The sequence below is a fragment of the Salarias fasciatus genome, chromosome 2, assembly GCF_902148845.1.
Source record: "Salarias fasciatus chromosome 2, fSalaFa1.1, whole genome shotgun sequence".
NCBI lineage: Eukaryota > Metazoa > Chordata > Actinopteri > Blenniiformes > Blenniidae > Salarias > Salarias fasciatus.
Genome location: NC_043746.1, coordinates 20,187,871 through 20,202,780, shown reverse-complemented (window position 1 = coordinate 20,202,780; position 14,910 = coordinate 20,187,871). Strand labels below are relative to the sequence as shown.

Sequence of the window (14,910 nt, the reverse complement as noted above, 5' to 3'; positions counted from 1 at the left end):
CATCTCAGATTTACTAGTAAACTATGAAACATTAAGGTGCCAGAGGTCCTCAGGAAGAGCTTTACTTAATATTCCCAGAGTCAAACAAGGTGAAGCAGCTTTTAGTTTTTACACTTCATACTGGCGGAACAAACTTCTGAAACACCTGAAGACTGACACACTCACTTCTTTAAAGGGGACATGTTATACTATTTTTCAGTCACGTCATATAAGTCTCAGGTGTCAAAAACATAGTATTTAAGTTTGTTCGCCCCAAATTCATCCTTTGTTCAGAGTTTCAGCGGTCTAAAAAGTCGCTCTGACGAGCCCTCCTCAGAACAGGCTGTTTATGAGCCTGCTTCCTGGTATGCACTTGAATGCGTCTGGCCATGCCCACTCTCTCACACACAGAAGGTGGGGGCACAGTCAGGGGAGGAGTTAAATCCACTTATTTCAGGATAAGGGGACCAAACTCAAACTCACCGTTTCAGCTTCAGTTTCATTTTCAAAAATGTGTCGTAACAAGACAGGGAGGAAACAGACAATTTTCAAATTTCAACATCATAATGAGACTACGGCAACACATACTACAATAAGAAACTCTTCACAAAGTGAAAAAGCATAATATGTCCCCTTTTAAATTAGACCTTATAATGCTATCATATACCATAATATATTATAGAAGTAAGCAAGTTCTTACTTCTTCCTACTCCTTATGCATGTAAATGAAAGTGACACATAATGTGTTGTCTCTTTTATCATGTTTACATCTCTGAATGCTCTGTCTTTCTTTTTTTGTTCTTCATTTTTGTTTTTTTTCCCATGTTACTAGTAAAGCTTGAATGAAATGAAAGCTTGGGTTTTACTTATTTCATTACATTTTACCTTAATAATGCTTTACTTTATTTATTCTCCTTTTAAGCCTTTTTAAGTGTAATATTAATACTTAAGATTCCTAATTGCCTTAATTTATTGTACTGTATTTCCTTTATTTCCTTCTAAGGTACTGTGAGTTGTCTTGTGTCTTCTGTCTGAATGGTGCTTTATGCTATTTGTGTTTTATTTTTAGAACAATTTAAATAAATTAAATACTATTTTAAAAAGGCTGTTATCCTCCATTGTCATGTCTTATTTCCCATCTTAAGTTATTATTATTGCTATTATTTTAAATTTATATTAAAATAATTATTACTGTGGAAGCAGTCTTGTTTGGCATGGCCGTGACGTCATTTACGTCACCGTCTGTAAACACAAGAGGAAAAGCACGTGCGCGCCCTCCGGCTTGCCGTACTTGGCTCCGCCATTGTTTGACAGTTGTCATTGCTAACAAGACGCTCTCCATGGTTACACACGCGTCAAAGAAACGTACAAGTCCTGTGAGGGTCAGTGAGCGGCTTCCCGGCAGTGCGGACAGCACTGGAGAGGACTCGCGCTCCGGACAGGTACTTTTTGTTGTTGTTTTTAACTTCTGCTCCGCGCTTCTCTCGCGCTCGGGTGCTAATGTTTACTTCCGAAAACACGTAGTGTCTGTTAGCCTCCGTCTCATTCTCAACACTAAGTTCTTGGAATATTTTCAAACCTCTTAAAGAGACTAGTACGCCTGTCTTTAGTGAGGTTTCGCTCCGAATTTAGTCCTGAAGGAGTCATTAGCGTATCTTTATTATGGCGGACGAAACGAGGTTTATAATCCGTCTGATGTCTCGGGGACTGAAACCAGCAGCGACACAGTGAACACTGTCATTTCATTTAAACGTGCTTTCTCTACAATGCATGCAGTAACCAGCAGCTGTTTGGTTCTGAATCTCACTGTGGGAAGCGAAAGGCATGAAAGTATCCTGCTTGTCAGAACCGTGTTGTGTTGACTGGAGTTATTTTGGATACAGGGATCAGTTGTTTGCAACATGCAGCAGAGATTAGTGATGTGCTACTGATCTCCTTTCCCATTAATAACCAGCCGCAGCTTGCGGCACTGATGCTGATGTCTTACATACAGGAGCTTATGATCAACGCCAAGTTGATGTAGTAAAAGAAGCGCGAGTAAAAAAATCTTTTAAATGATCACTATTTAAAACTCACCAAGGTAAAGAGTGTTTATTTTATTGCACATACCAGAACAGAACAGTGCTTATTTCAAGACATCCTCTGAAGTGATGAAGCCTTTATTTGCTGGACTTACACAGACTTATACAGCATCACTCATTTCTGCCAACCAGCAGATCACAAACCAAATAGTGATAAATTTAACCTTTGATGGGTGACAAAACCCATGAATATATCTACAAATAGTTATTATAATGTAAACATTGATCCTTCAACATGAAGTTCAATCAAAAAACAGACAGACTTGTATTTTCAATTCAGTCTGCACATGACTGATATGTATATAAGCAATGCACCCAGGAAAAATAAACAGAATTACCTATCTTTTCTTCCATTCATCCACCTCTTTATCATGTACAGGGTTTGCGTTGTGCTGGAAGTGATCTCAGCTGACGGCAGGCGATGGCAGGATAAACCTGCACAGGTAGCTAGTTCATCACAGGGCAAACACATAAACAGGCAACCCCACACCGAGGGGCGACACAGGGTCACCAGTTAAGCTAAAAAAAAAAAAAAAATTGTGGGAGGAAATCGAAATACCCGGTAGAAACACACACACACTCAAGAGGAACATGCAAACTTCTCACATTAGCCCAGACAGTATTTGAACTTGTGACCTCCTCACTGTGAGGCAAAGAGCCTAACCGAGACTGGTTAGTTAGTTAGTTAGTTAGTAGTTAGTTTGTTCCTATATTTTTATACACACTTTTTTTTGTAATCTGAAATTTTTTTTTTTAAACGCAATACTGTGTAGGCTTGACTGGAATAGTAGTGTATTTGATGGAATTTATTTATGGAATATCCAGAATTGTATCTACAAGGAACTTCAAAAGCACTATAGTTGTTGAACAGAAGTGGAAAACACTTATTCAATTCTCACATGTTAAAGAAAGCGCTGCCCTCCTTCATGTCATCTTTGCCAGTGTGTGTGTGTGTGTGTGTGTGTGTGTGTGTGTGTGTGTGTGTGTGTGTAAAAATAATTTAAAAAGAGTGAATATTTGTCAGGGTTATTAGTAAAATTAAAAGAGGCTAATGTGTCGGTGGAATTTGTCAGCTTTAGGGAGGCATTGTGTGCATGTGAATGTGGAAAAAGTCTCCCATACTGCATAGCTTCAAAAAGCTTAAAATTGTGCGTGGGACTTTTTGTGTCCATTATCTTCATTTCAGCCAAATGATAAAATGTTTAAATCTTTACTGTTGTGCCTAAGGAACCGTAGGAATAATAACAAGTTTGGATATTTCATCTTTTGACATTTGCAAAATGTTTTACTTTTGGGGTCAGGCACTGTGTTATTTACATTGCAGTTAAATATCTGTGTAGTGATGGTATGAACTCCAACACACTCTGTGTTGTTTGACTGATATGGAAATCATAAGAATGATCATTTAAAGAACACATATTTCTTGAAATTGTAGAGCTTGTTTCTAAAAATACGTAGCATCATTTCCAGTAACCCCTCTATCAATACATTAATTTGCAAAAAGCCTCATGAACAGGTGTTTTTTTTTCTGTGGAGATTTGAAGGATTACTGAGTCATTATTGGTAGTTATATATGGTCTGTCATATAGGTGTGAAGATCTAAGTCCAATAATAAGCTAAACCTTGTCATCAAAGGTATAATCCTAAATCTCGTCTCCGCATTTTGCTAAGAAAGGCATCACTGGAAGAAAAGGTTAATCCTCCTATTGATTAAAAATGGAGGATGCCATTTGTTCTGGCCCCGTTGTCAGAAATACAAGCAGGATCTGGGCAGGAGATCCCACATTTGAAGTGCTTTGAGCTTTTAAGCAAACCAGTTAATTCAGGTAGCAAGGTGGTGTGGGTTTTTATCTGCAGCAGAGCAGTGGGCCAATGTAGATTATCTATACTATTTTTTTTTTCTAACTTTGTATGTTGACTGTGATGACTTGACAGCTTAGTGAATCAAAGGAGGAGATTCTGCGTATCGTTCGAACACGGATGTTCCCATACAGCTGGCTAATGCTTTAATCAAAGTGAAACATGCACCTGCGGTTTAAACCGCATGGTTGTCAAATGTTATCAGAGAATTTCCAATATGAGAGGCAACCGCATATTTTGTTTTGCTTGACAATGAGCAAGAACAGATTCAGCTTTGTGGCAGTTTAATTTGCTGCTTGCTTAGTTTGAGATGCAAAGATTTGGCGATTCTGTTTCATATCGTCGACTTGTATATTACATTTGAAGGGCAGAGGATTTAAAAGCACAAATGAAATTGATCACAGCCGTAGGCAGATAATTCAGTGACATTTTGAGGTTTAATATTTCAGCTGAGAGAGCCCTGCTTAAAGCAGTCTTTGTATTCTGTTTGTCATTTACAGGATTAGGTTGAGAAGTTTACCTGCCTCCTTGTACATGGGCCTGATTTATTTAAGCAGTGTTGAGGACTGCAGGACCAAGCTGTAATAGGGGTGTCAATATTCGTCATGTCAGCAGGTTGTGCTTCATTAATCTGTCTGATTGATCCAGCATCCATGTGGTTCAATGACCTTGCTTTGCACAAATAAGAACTGCTCCCATGCCAGTGTTACCTGATCTACTGCTCTGCTGATGGATTTGGGCTTGACTTATTGGAGGCACAGGACAGAGATGTATGTGGACACCGAACCTGTGAATAGAGGGGATTCTCCATGTGGAACAGAGAAAGAGGCCGATCGGTACGTTTCATAATGTCATACAAGCATGAAGGTGGCAACACGATCAAGTCGTATTCTCGTGCCTGACTCGAGTCCCATCTTTTTTCGAGTAAAGTTTAAGACCGTGTTGACATGGTTATAGTTAAGAATGATGATGCCATGCTGTGAAAATGTGGAGACAAATCAACTTAAATCTTTGAATTTTTCAAGCTGTTTTGAGGTTTTGGAGAGAGATGAGTAAATTTGTATTAGTACTACTGTTGTGTTATTGATGACTGTATGGCGAGATAGCAGCCCTGATCTTGTGCAGAAGCTGCAGCTCCCACATGGAAACTTTGTGTTACTCAGTGGCTGTCCTCAGCCCGAAGCACCAACTCTGTGAATATACCTCAAGCTATGTGCTCTCAAATCACACTCTGGTTTTCACAAACACTACAGTTGACACTTGTTTATTTACGCAGAAAATATTTCCCTGAAAGTCTAAAGTACAAGAATAAACATGGCTCATTCAAATTGTGTGCCAGACTTGATTTACAGATTATCTATCATTTAAAAAAAAATGAAGTGGATTTAGATGAACACACACAAGCACCATGGGGTGTTTTATATTTGATGCCCAATTCAACTCAATCATCATCATTCGAAGTGCACTGACTAGATTTTGGTGGCTATCGGTCGAGGTGACCTCATGTTTGACTACTTTCTATAAGAGTAATATCGAAGAAAATCTCAGCTCTACTTTTGATTATACCGCTGATAACTCCTGATAGGTTGTCACTTTATTTTTCGCATTATTCCAGACAGACATTACTCTCCATTATGAGTTTGCTGCTTTGCTTAGGCATAAAAGGTTATTTTTTTGCACTATATGATTAAAGTAAACAACTGCAGCAGTCATCCTTATTAAAAGTGCTCTTCGTGCGCCACATAGCAGATCTATCAGTTCAGCTAAAGTGGGATATTGGTTAAGGTGACCCTGGCTGCTTGGAAAAGAAGCACGCTTGTGTAAAAATGCTTGAAATTCACATTTGGATCTAAAAGCCCGTCCAGCATACTTATTTTGGTTGGTTTTCCACTGCTGGGTTTAGCTGGCCTGCTCATAAGGCAATCTTTAAATCTCAGAAGAGATTAAAAATGTGTGGTTATGGTGAGTGTGTAGGTAGGATATACACCAGAGATGTTTCTTTACCCACACATGAGCATCTTTGCATTTTTATTTGATTTTTTTGTTTGTTTTTGTCCAGAATAACAATCAAAACGCTTTGTCGATAATTAGGCTGGATGAAACTTATATTAATTTACACAGTGCTCTTCAATGTAATGGGCATCTATATATTTACATTTTTTCACCAGTGACTTTCTCATTTAAATTGTGGCGGACTGAGCACATCTATGCTCAGGCCCCTGGGGTCCGAGTCGGGGCGGTATTGATGATACATGTAAAATAGCCCTTCTTTACATGTCCTGTCTTTGTGGACGTGAGGAGAAATTTGTCAGCCTTTTCAATCTGCTGCTCTAATTTACTTTATTAAAATGCATTACCATAACAGTGCACCCACTTTCCACCATATGGCTGATATTTTTATTACTTAAAATTGCTGTGGGTAGTCCCTCTGCTTTCAGAGCCCACTTATAGTGTGTGTGTGTGTGTGTGTGTGTGTGTGTGTGTGTGTGTGTGTGTGTGTGTGTGTCATGTCCTTGATTGTCAGTGCACAACAAAACAGTATCTGAAAGCTTGTTTCGGAATATTAATGAGGTATACAGTTAAGATTGCCCTCAGGCGATATTGATGATTCTGAATATGCAGTGTAGTGAAAGGAGTCTCGTTTTAGAGCAAATTCCAATCATCACCAAACCCAGACAGCTTTTGCAAAATTAACTGTTGAGCTTTAATATTTTGTTCTCATCGAATGGGAACAACAACTGTCAAATATCCCACAAAAATCATCCTGATGCAGACGTTCAAGAACATCTTCACTGATACTTCAGTGAGTCTGCATTTAAGAAAAAAAAAACATCATTTCAATTGTTAATGCAACAAGCCATTTAAAAGATTTATCGATTTACACAACGTTTTAAAGTGAAAACGGAAAATCATTGAAAACGCTGCCACTGCACATGCACACTATGCCATAGTAAATGGTTCTTCTACACATGCATCTGTAATAATGTCCATAAAAATGCCTGTAGTCACCATTGTTAATGTTTACAGCGTATTACTCTCTGTGCGTGCGTGTGTCTGTGGTTTCATGACAACAATCAACTGCCGACTCACGGTCTGGCATGCTTAATGCATCGTTTTCAGCCATTTCCGTGTAAATGAACATCGTTGTCGAAACAAAAATGTTACTAAATGTCATCCAGTGTCTTTCCAGTACAGTTTGAAAACCAGAGTCTTCAAAAAAAAAAAAAAAAACTCACATACTTGAAGGACTTTTAAATTACACAAAAAAGCCCAGAAATCCAAGCTGGAGTGGATTATCTGTGTACACACCGTGACAGATCAGAGCTTTTGGATAGTCTTTCACCTTCAGATAGCGCAGGTAAATATGAGGAGTGCCAGCTGATGACTCAGTTACATTAATTAGGCTGATGGATGTGATTAACGCCGAACTGCTTGTTATTGACCAAATTAAATCCTGGGACATTCTAATTCCTAATGAAGCGTTTGCCAACGGCAGTCATCTAAAGGCTTCTAATGAACCCAAGTTGTTTATATGACGCTGATATGCTGCCAAGCTGTTCAGGCTATAAATATCAGTGAATCTTCTCCCGACAACCTCAACTGTTGAAGCACTAAAAGAAGGTGATTACTCCCAGTGGTCCTCACATAGAAGAGGATGTTATTCTCCAGACCTCTGGCCTGAAGCTCATGACATTGTGCTGTTTTTTTGTTTTTTTCCTTGGTCCAATGTTAATCATTTGTTTATCAAAAACTCAGAATGTTGCCCTCAGTGTTTCGGCCGCTTCCTGTGTGAAACTGCCCTTGCAACTATTTTGATTTCATCTGCTAAATCCGTCTGACTAGTCTTTCCCGCCCGCGGCTATCTTACTAATGTTAGCTCAGCGGACGGCATCATGTTGAGAACATTTCACATCCTCTGAAGCAAATTGTTTTTGTCTCACTCCGGGTGAGGAAAGGTGACATTTCTCATTATGAAATACTGAAGCTCGAAGGAAATTTGGGAGTTGTGTAAGAAGAGACGGGCGGTGAACGGGTGCCATCTCAACGGATCGATACACGCGTGGGCTTGGCGTCTGAGCATATAGCATCTCCCCGCTACATAACAGCTGCTGGATTTGTTGAGGCTGATGATAAAAAGAGTGAAAGAATGAATCACAATTACTTTTTGCAAACCAATTTGCCTAGTTTGTTTATAAAGGCAAAAAAGAACACAGGATAACTACTGCAAAGAGAGTCTTTTCAAAATGGAAAACTTTTTATGCGTTCTGGGGGTCTGTTTACACAGCGGTGGTCGGAGGAAACAGCTCTCTGCGTGAAACTTTATGAAATTGCTCTGACTTCATCTCTGTGTGAATGAAACATTTTGGCCGAGCAGCATTGAAACATTCAATACAGTCAAATGTCCATCATCAGTGTTTTGCATACTGATGGAATTGGGATGCTTTGAAATTAATAGGAGTTCTTGGACAGTTAAGATGTGAGTGTCGTATAAATTTTTAGTCATTTTGCACTTTGAGTGACTCACTGCTGTGTAAAATAACTTCTTTTGAATCCAGGAGTGGATTAAAAATGATCAAGGTGTTAAACTTTCTTAGAGACGTCATTTTTTTTTTTTTTTACCGCCCAGTGTTCATCTTTTCAGAGGAGATTTGACTAATACGACGCTTGATTAATGATGCACATTTCCTTTTGATGGGAATTTAAGCTAATGTCAGCAGAAGAGAGTTTGTATTTTCTATTTTTTAATTGAATGGTTCTTTTTTTCTAATTTTTATGAAGTGACTTGACTGTCAGGATTTTCCCTGTTTCAACTCGATGTGCGCTGCAGGGGAGGATATGAGGGCAGAGTTAATGTGCAGATGAAGACATTTAGTTGGCATAGTAACTTAATTATAGTCACCTCCCTCGTAGAAGTACGACGCTGCCTTCTGTTCCACTTCGCTCACGTGGCCGTTAAGAATAAATCTCTTTTTTTTTTTTTTTCCTTCCTTTCGTAAGAGTCACATTCTTCTGCTGCTAAAATAAACCAGCATAAATGACAGTACAGGAGCAATGCTGTACGCTTCCCCAGGGGCCTGAAAAAAATACAGCAGCGGACTCCGTCGTACTCCAGCTGCCACATGGGATATGCTGTAGGCCTAACGGATTTACAACCCAGAGGTTGAATGGAAATTTTATGGTGACCACACACACTGAAGGAGAAAAAAAAATGCAAATGGCTCTGGCTTAACTTTCAGGGCACGGCTCAGTGCTTTATAACTGGTTCCTTTTAGTTTTAAACGCCCGGCCTGCAGTACACTGACTATTTTTCTTTCCTTGAGCAAACTGATCGGGTGCTGCTGAAATTGGTCTGACCATCTCACTGCGATGCACTTTATCACTCCCTGAGGTCAGTCATTTAGCCGAGATGGATTTCAGCTCAAAACTCCGCACACCGGATCTCAGAGCGCTGTTCTCACGTGAAGTCTCCAAAAAGGTGTGAGGTAAATTAATTTCATACTCGGGTAAGCCTGGGAGCTGCGGTGACATTGACAAGTTGGGAGATGGTGGATGCACTTTAGAGTTAATCCAGTGCTGCAAATAGTGTTGTGTTCTTTGGAGCTTGCAGATTTCACACATGCATGACTTCCCAAATTCATGCGCATGGCATCATCAAACTGTACTTCACAGACTTTTTTCTTTGTTTTTTTTTAAAGCACTGTGTCACCTGGAGGTGACCTTGGCGCTAAAAGCTTCGCAAACATGGATTTACGTTCGCAGTTGACATAGATGAGCCCCAAATTTTGATCAGGGGCTGCTTCTGCTGCGGTGTAGAGGTGTAAGAACTTTGATTAATGCCGAAAAACAGGTCACAGAATTTTTGCAGGCATTATTTTCTGTCCTGCATGACATCGACATACCTCAAGGGAACAGAAATAGAAATAGAATACTGCCACATCAAAACAGCTTCACTGGATTTCACAAACCTGTCTGCTCCTGATCAGATTTCATCCGAGTGTTTATTTGCAGGATTTATGGAGTGTAACGTTTGAAACAAACCTATTTATTTAGCTCTGTTACATCCAGTAAAAGATTTGTCGCAGGCTGACAGCAAGACATACCCTAAACACTGAGGCTCCAATTCACTGCACAAGTGAAAAGCAGTTGCGCTGAAAGTTTTTGATGTGAGATAGCTGCTGATTAGCTGCCAAGACGTCTGAAATGTCTCCAATGCAAAGCTAGGGCACAATTCTGAGAGATCTGTGTCTGAGGCTGTCAGGCGTTTGGATTAACGTGTGAAAGGATTTGACTCTGAAGGTTTTATTCCTTTTAGATCAAGTACTTAAATCATACGTATTTCCTGGGCTTGCAACACTTTGTTTAGTTGGGTACCGAAAGAGAACTGGCCAATTGTTTTACGACAGCAGTTCAAAGTATCAAGTAGTCTTACTGATGGATTCATTTGTCAGTCAGTCCCTCAAACTGAGTGTCCTTCTGTTCCTCCGTGCGTCTGTCCATCCATCTTCTAAACCACGTATGGAGATCTGGTTTCAGAGGAGTCCAGACATCCCCGTCGGTCTCAACTTTCCCCCCGCTCCTCCTGAGAGCCTTCAGGTCATTCTTAGGCTGACCGAGAGATATGATCTCTCCAGTGGGACTGAGGCTGACCATGTCTGGTGCTCTTCCAGCAGAAGGTAATCACCTGGCATCCTAAAGACACTTCCTCAATGTGGAGGACGAGTAGCCATATTTTTTGCAAGTGTCCAGACACTTAAGGCATGATGTCTGTTCCCTGCAGAAAAGAAAAACAAAACAATTATGTCTGAAATGTTCAATTAGATCTGGATTTTATGACTGTAGGTGAGAGAATGGATATGGACACTTTGATGAATGTAGAACCTGATTTTGTGACTCGATTTCCCCATCAACACACCTATGGATTTAAATGATACTTGCCACTGTCAAAAAACACAGTGAAAGAGAACATCCCTCATGTAATCAATTTATATGCTAAAAAGATACTACTGAGTAGTCACTTTTGACACTGTAGCATTTAACCCAGTATATTAACATTAACGCAACCAAAATCAAACCATGTAATTTAATAGATACTGTGATATGCAACTCCGACTAACTGCATCACTTTTGGTACCTGTTAACTGTTTACGCTATCGCTTTAGTTGTTCAACAGTCTGAAGAAACAGCGTCATTTAATGTTCTGAACTCATTCTCAGTAATTTGTGGTCTAAGTAGAGAGTGTGCTGCCATGGCAGTCTCCCCAGCTAAGTGGTTTTGTGTTGCTATAATGTTCATAAAGGCAATTAAGTCTCTCAAGGGAGAATCTGGACAAAATAATATGGCCTTTAAGGAGGCATTAAAGTAATACACAGCGTCTGTGTTGTGTCGCTATAAGGACTTCCTCCTTCAGTTGATTTTGGGAAATGTTTCTGGCAAGTACTGCGATGAGGGCATTAAAAGGTGTTCTTCATCTGCCGAGCGAAGGCAGAAGTGTCTGGTGTTCTCTCTGGCTTTCCACTGATTAAGATGTATGACAAAAGGATTCGCTTTTAATTTCCACTCTCTGTGACTAAAGCTTTATTCTGTCCTGCCCTCAGTCCATACTTCCATGTGGACTGCTGCAGGTAATGCTGGCCTTGGTTTACCTGGGAGAGGACCGGCAGCCATTGGAATAAGAATGAGGAGTGACACAGACAATTAAAGGGCTGGATTCAGCCTGGCCTGACCTTCTGATCAATGCACTCCTATTTAGAGCTGGCAGGCTAGAGACCGGTACTCTTTTTCCAGACTAATAAAGACGGCGCAGAGAGCAGCTCCTGGGCTGGACTGCCAATACTTCTAACACCCCCATCGATTCTCATTGCTGTTAATGGTTTCTTTGCTAGTGTGAGTTGGATGTTGAGGAGGACGGGTGTGGACATGGGTGCTGTTTGGGGTTTGGGTCAGGAGAGAATCATCATCTTGTTGACTCCTTATTGTAGTACAAAGTCTAAATGATCTCGAATGCCCCCATGAGTTCTTCAGTTCATCCACTATACGTTAATCATGCTAATAATTGGAATTATCATTAGAAGTTTTGCAACTTCAACAACTTTGGCATTTTGCTAGACGGTCGATCCAACTTTTGTGAGGAGTAGCGGATATTAACGGAAAGGCGAAACTCAGAGCATTTACACAGCAATCATAAAACAGACAAACATGATTGAGCTGGTATGGATATAATTTTTCCTCTCAAGGAATCAGTGGACATAATTGAATTGAGTTGAATCAAATAATCACAATGCCAGACCGAATGAATGTCGAAAAATTAAAAGGGTATTTCGTCTGATTGCTCAGTCACGTCTATATAAACAAAAAACAAAACAAAGACTGGCTTCTCTCTACAAAATACCCTCATTCATACGTTCAGTGTGTTGACAATGACTATTGACTATATTCAGAGTATTCTGTTTTCATTTGAAACTTAGAAAAATATTGTTAATCTTGTCTGATGAATGGCTGTTCACTGGTTAGTCTGTAATATTGGATTTTAACTTTTGTATTAAAGCATGTTACTATATATTACTGTGTATAAAAAATAGGGAACTCAAAGAAGAACAGTTTTGTATTCATGCCCCTCACTTTTGAGACAGGAAGTGAATTATGAGCAAACTTTCTATCGAGATTCATTTGAGCATCAGTTATAATTGATAAGCAATTGTCAAATAAAATGTAACGTTGTTTAATGTAACTAAATGTATTTTTTTTTTGTACACATGTAACAATTATGTGTATGGAAGTTACTCCTGTTATTGTACATACATCAGTAAGGGTTATCACCAAAGTTTTGTTAATATTTGGTGGTGAAAGATTAGATCTCTGGTTAGAACAATTGCACATTTCACTTATTACACTTATAGTTTACATTTGGGAAAAGAATCTAGTAAATATTTACATCCTTTACTTTCAGGAGAAGTGGGTAAAGACATTGTGGAGTGGGTGGTTATGATGACGTTTGTGGTTATAACCGGGGGACCACCTCGTATCTTGTCGAGAGCAGTTTGTCAGTTTCGGTGGCTCTGCTCTCCCATGGTTCAGGTCATACTTGGCAAATGGGAGCTTCTCTGTTATGACTGGCGACCTCTGCTCCTCATGTGCCTCCCTCCCTTGTGGGATGCCACAGGGTTCTATCCTCAGCCCTGTCCTGTCTTCTTTCCTCCCCTAGGGATCAATTATAAGAAAACACAGCCTATCTTTTCACTTTTATGCGGACGACTTGCAGATTTAGTTGCTGGATCTGGAAAAGACTATTCGTGCTTTTATCAGTTCAAGAACAGACTATCCTCTATGCCCTCTATGTTGACCTCAGGCAGTCTTCAATTTCACCTCTCCAGCTGGTACAGAACGCTACTACCTGATTTTTAAAAGCTGCATCCAGGAGCGAACACATTACCCCGGTGCTGTTGTCACTCCACTGGCTTCCAGGTCGTTTTAGAATCGATTTTAAACTTTCAGTGTTTGTTTTTAATGCCATTAACTTGAGAGATTTTAACTGTCCATGAACGTGGCAGGGCCTTGCACGCTTCAGGTGAGGTCCTGCTGGAAAACCGAAGGTCGAGGCTCAAACAGGGGGGTGACTGCTTTTTTTCTGTCTTGCTATTTTTGCCTGTTGTAATTTATTTGTTGATTTTTATTTATTTCTTTCTGGAAGGCTTTGATGACCTGCAGCATGATGGCACTTTTTTCAGCACTTGGCACCTTCCACAGCCAAAAACCTGTGTTTCATGTTTTATGTACCTTTTTTTTCTGTTCTGTTTTATGGTTCTTTTGTGAAATACTTCGGGGACCTTTTGGTTTTTGTCAAGGGCTCTATAAATAAAAATTGATTTGATTTGAAATATTTAGAGTTTCTCTTTCTTCTACAGCCGTGTTTCACGAGCAGAGAAACAGTGAAAGCAACAACACTCTCATCAATTTAAGAACAAGCTGGTTTAGGTTTTTTTTTTCCCTATTAGGTTCTTGTGAATCAGCATGATGTTAAAGCAGCTAATTGTAAAAACCCAGTCAAAGCGAAAGCCCATGAAAATGCAGTCACTGAACCCATTTACTTTGAGTAATCAGATAATTGTGGTAATTGGATCCAGGGCCTTTACATGCCCTTCAGAGATGAGATATTATAGATATTCTGATTTACACGTTGCAGTCCATTATCAGATTTCTTTTGTAGTCCGTTAAAAGTGATTGAAGTCTCAAGTTTCGCGTTATCTTCACAGCATCTTGTCTTGTCCTGTTCAACATAAGCCTACGGTCAAGTTTTCATTTAATTTGCCATGAAACTGAGATTATCTGATAAATCAGATTTCATGATGCTGTTCACATGTCTATCTGAATAATCTGATCTCTTCAGAAATCCGAAAATGATCAGATCCTCAGCATGACAGTAGCTGCAGCATTTAGTTTTAGTTAGCAATCTTGCATTAGACAGTCATGGGTTCGAATCCAGACCAAGCATTTCTCATGTGCATTCGCAAGACTTTTTCTGTCTTGACTTTTCTCCATATATTCAGGTTTCTGCGAACTGCCTTAAAACATGCACAGAGGTTAGCTAGGAAGTGTAAATGCTCTATAAGCATCTGTGTTAGTCCTGTGATGGGCTGGCGATATGACCGCGGTGTACCCCGTCATCGTCATTAACCGAGATCCACTCCGGACAGTGGGTGGATGCTCAAAATATGAAAACATTCATTACTCTTTGAGATGTTGGCACTCAACAAGAAGATGGTGAAAAAAATCCTGTTTTAAACCCTGAAAAATCTGTTTTGTTTGGCCACAGGGGTTGTGTTGTTATGATAAAGTTCAGCGATTTTAATTGGAAGGAAAAAAATAGTTTGTAATACTGTGATTTATCGTTCTCACACATCACTAAATGACTCTGCATACTTTAGTGGTTTGGAGACCTACTGTACTTGTGATAATAATTATTTGGCTGTAATTAATAAGTAACCTGAATCGT

At 39.6% G+C, this 14,910-nt stretch overlaps 1 protein-coding gene across 1 annotated transcript in view; it reads left to right on the top strand.

Annotated features, from left to right (window-relative positions):
* Positions 1–1,255: 1,255 nt before the first annotated feature.
* enox2 (ecto-NOX disulfide-thiol exchanger 2) overlaps positions 1,256–14,910 on the top strand; it is a 172,746-nt gene continuing 159,091 nt past the window's right edge. The window contains exon 1 of the mRNA XM_030101680.1: positions 1,256–1,421. The gene's annotated coding sequence lies outside the window, so the exon portion shown is untranslated. The remainder of the gene's footprint in view (positions 1,422–14,910) is intronic.